Here is a 4,765-nt window from a genome sequence, read left to right as displayed (position 1 = left end):
GAGTATAGAGGGAACCTATGCCAACATAAAAAAGGCCATATACTACAAACCCATAGCAATCATCATTCTAAATGGTGAAAAACTGAAAGCTTTTCCTCTAAGATGAGGAATAAGACAAGGATGTCCACTCTTGTCACTTTTACTCAACATAGTTTTGGAAGTCCTAGCCACTACAATTAAAGAATAAAAATAAATAAAAGGAATCCAAATCAGAAAAGAAGAAGCAAAACTGCAACTGTTTGCAGATGACATGATACTAAACATAGAAAATCCTAAAGATGCCATGAGAAAACTAATAGAGCTAAACAATGAATTTGGTAAAGTTGCAGGATACAAAATTAATACAGAAATTGCTTGCATTTCTACAAACTAACAATGAAAGATCAGAAAGACAAATTAAGGAAACAATCCCATTAACCACTGCAACAAAAAGAATAAAATACCTAGGAATAAACCTACCCAAGGAGGCAAAAGAAGTGTACGCAGAAAACGATAAGATACTGATAAAAGAAATCAAACATAACAAAAACAGATGGAAAGATATACCATGTTCTTGGATTGGAAGAATCAATATTGTGAAAATGACTATACTACCCAAAGCAATCTACAGATTCAATGCAATCCCTATCAAATTACCAATAGCATTTTTCACAGAATTAGAACCAAAAATTTTTACAATTTGTATGGAAACACAAAAGACCCCATAAAGCCAAAGCAATCTTGAGAACGAAAAATGGAGCTGGAGGAATCAGGCTCCCTGACTTCAGAGTATACTACAAAGCTACAGTAATCAGGACAGTATGGTACTGCCACAAAAACAGAATTATAGATCAATGGAACAGGATAGAAAGCCCAGAGATAAACCCACGCACCTATGGTCAACTAATCTATGAGAAAGGAGACAAGAATATACAATGGAGAAAAGACGGTCTCTTCAATAAGCAGTGCTGGCAAAACTGGACAGATACATGTAAAAGAATAAAATTAGAACACTCCCTAAAACCATACACAAAAATAAACTCATAATGCATTAAAGACCTAAATGTAAGGCCGGACACTATAATACTTTTAGAGGAAAACATAGGCAGACCCTTTCTGACATAAATCATAGCAAGACCTTTTTTGACTCACCTCCTAGAGTAATGAAAATAAAAACAAAAATAAACAAATGGGCCCTAATGAAACTTAAAAGCTTTTGCACAGCAAAGGAAACCATAAAAAAGACAAAAAGACAACCCTCAGAATGGGAGAAAATATTTTCAAATGAAGCAACTGACAAGGGATTAATCTCCAAAATATACAAACAGCTCATGAAGCTCAATATCAAAAAAACAAACAACCTAACCCAAAAATGGGCTGAAGACCTAAATAGACATTTCTCCAGAGAAGATATAGAGATGGCCAATGAAAAGATGCTCAACATCACTAATTATTAGAGGAATGCAAATCAAAACTACAATGACACATCAACTCACACCAGTCAGAATGGCCAGCATCAAGAAATCTACAAACAATAAATGATGGTGAGGGTGTGGTGGAAAGGGCCCCCCCCTACACTGTTGGTGGGAATGCAAATTGGTGCAGCCACTATGGAGAACAGTATGGAGGTTACTTAAAAAACTAAAAATAGAGCTACCATATGACCCAGAAATCCTACTCCTGGGCATATCCCAGAGAAAACCATGATTCAAAAAGATACATGCACCCCAATGTTCATTTAGGTCACCACAGAGCATTGAGTAGAGTTCCCTGTGCTATACAGTAGGTTCTCATTAGTTATCTATGAGAACTATTTACAATATTCAGGACATTGAAGCAACCTAAATGTCCATAACAGAGGAATGGATAAAGAATATGTGGTACATATATACACTGGAATATTACTCAGCCATGAAAAGGAACAAAATAATGCCATTTGCAGAGACATGGATGGATCTACAGACTGACATACAGAAGTAAGTCAGAAAGAGAAAAATCAATATCGTATAATATCGCTTATATGTGGAATCTAGAAAAAATGGTACAGATGAACTTATTTGTAAAGCAGAAATAGAGAGACAGATGTAGAGAAGAAACGTATGGATACCAAGGCAGGAAGGGAGGGTGGGATGAATTAGGAGATTGAGATTGACATATATACACTACTATGTATAAAATAGATAACTAATGAGAACCCACTGTATAGCACAGGGAACTCTACTCAGTGCCCTGTGGTGACCTAACTGGGAAGGAAATCCAAAAAAGAGGGGATATATGTATACATATAGCTGATTCACTTTGCTGTTCAGCAGAAACTAGCACAACATTGTAAAGCAACTATATTTCAATAAAAATTAATTTAAAAACCCCAAAAACCCAATCAAAAAATGGGCAAAAGGTCTAAATTGACATTTCTCCATAGAAGACATACAGATGGCCAACAGGCCCACAATAAGATGTTCAACATCGCTAATTATCAGAGAAATGCAAATCAAAACTACAATGAGGTGTTACCTCACTCCAGTCAGAATGGCCATAATCAGAAAGTCTACAAATATTAAATGCTAGAGAGGATGTGGAAGAAAGGAACCCTCCTACACTGTTGGTGGGAATGCAAACTGGTACAGCCCTCCTGGAAAACAATATGGATGTTCCTTAAAAAAATAAAAACACAGTTACCATATGATCCTGCAATCCCACTCCTGGGGATATATCCAGAGAAAATTATAATTCAAAAAGATACATGCAGGGCTTCCCTGGTGGTGCAGTGGTGGAGAGTCCGCCTGCCGATGCAGGGGACACGGGTTCGTGCCCCGGTCCGGGAAGATCTCACATGCCGCAGAGCGGCTGGGCCCGTGAGCCATGGCCACTGAGCCTGCGCATCCGGAGCCTGTGCTGCACAACGGGAGAGGCCACAACAGTGAGAGGCCTGCGTACCGCAAAAAAAAAAAAAGATACATGCACCCCAATGTTCATAGCAGGACTATTTACAATAGCCAAGACATGGGAGCAACCTAAATGTCCATTGACAGATGAATGGATAAAGAAGATGTGATACACACACACACACACACACACACACACACACACACACACACACACTGGAATATTACTCAGCCTTAAAAAGAAGGAAATATTGCCATTTGCAATAACACGGATGTACCTAGAGATTATCATACTAAGTGAAGTAAGCCAGACAGAGAAAGACAAATATCATTTGATATCACTTATATGCAGAATCTGAAAAAAAAAAGATACAAATGAACTTATTTACAAAACAGAAAGACTCACAGACAGAAAACAAACTTATGATTACCAAAGGGGAAAGGGTTGGGGAGAGATAAATAGGAGGTTGGGATTAACCTTCCAACCAACAAGGACCTAATGTACAGCATCAGGGACTACACTCAGTATTTTATTACAACCTTTGTAATAACCTATAAGGGAAAATAATCTGAAAAAGAATATATATATATATATATATATATATATATATATATATATATATACACACACACATATATATAAAACTGAATCACTGTGCTGTACACCTGAAACTAACAGGACATTTTAAATCAACTATACTTCAACTAAAAAAAGGCTTTCATTGAATAAGTTAAACAGGCAAAAAAAAAAAAAAAAAAAACACCGTGAAAAAAGAAATAAATCCTGCAATGTAATATATACAATAATTACTAATGGAAATCATAATTATCAACATGAAAAATGTTAGCTTCTCTTTTAAGAGAGAAGAGGGTCTTTGTCTCAAAAGTTAAAAATTATTATTAGTAATAATTGCTGATTTTTTGTTGATAATAATTGTCAAAAAAGAGAGTAGCTGTCTTTGTCAATGTATTTATTATATAAAGATTTTTGTGGGGCTTCCCTGGTGGCGCAGTGGTTGAGAGTCCGCCTGCTGATGCAGGGGACACGGGTTCGTGCCCTGGTCCGGGAGGACAGCTGGTCCGGGAGGATCCCACATGCCACGAAGCGGCTAGGCCCGTGAGCCATGGCCGCTGAGCCTGCGCGTCCGGAGCCTGTGCTCTGCAACGGGAGAGGCCACAACAGCGAGAGGCCTGTGTACCGCAAAAAAAAAAAAAAAAAAAGATTTTTGTGGAGGAAAAAAAATCAGTGTGGCCTGCTGAGAGTTTAGTTTGTGGTGTTAAAGTCACATAAATATTTATCAAAAAGAAACTTGAAGTCTCTCACGAACATACATCTGCTACTGAAGAGCTGTGACTCACACATCATGTGTCTTTTCTTGACAAATGGCATGTCAGAAAGGAATGCTTAAAAAGATGAAAAATTAAAAAAATATAAACTCCTATGAAGCACATTAAAATCAGGGGTACATAATAATACAACTAGGTCTCATTAAAGGATTCTGGAAAAATATCTGGAGCACATATGGAATAAGAAAGCAATTAGGTTGCTTTTTTAAGGTGAAACAGATTTATAATATCTTCATTATAATCCCCATATATTAATATCAGGAATTTCTAGGAGTGATTATTATTCATGACATTAAAAAGAAAACAAATGTGTCTTTCTCTGAAAAAATCAGATTTTGCACATTAATTTTGAATTGACTCAAAGTGTAAGAGTAAGTAAGATGTGTTATTTTAGCCAAGACTGAAGAATGCTTTAAATAAATCCAAATGAGAAATGGAAAGTATTAAAAAATTGCAGCTACTCTCAGTCATGCAAAAAACAGTTAATTGTTTCTTTTCATAAATTAGATTCCTTAACATCCTTTTACAACAATCTTATAAAGAACATAAAGTAA

This window comes from Tursiops truncatus, chromosome 9, assembly GCF_011762595.2.
Source record: "Tursiops truncatus isolate mTurTru1 chromosome 9, mTurTru1.mat.Y, whole genome shotgun sequence".
NCBI classification, from domain to species: Eukaryota; Metazoa; Chordata; class Mammalia; order Artiodactyla; family Delphinidae; genus Tursiops; species Tursiops truncatus.
This window is presented reverse-complemented; position numbering follows the sequence as displayed.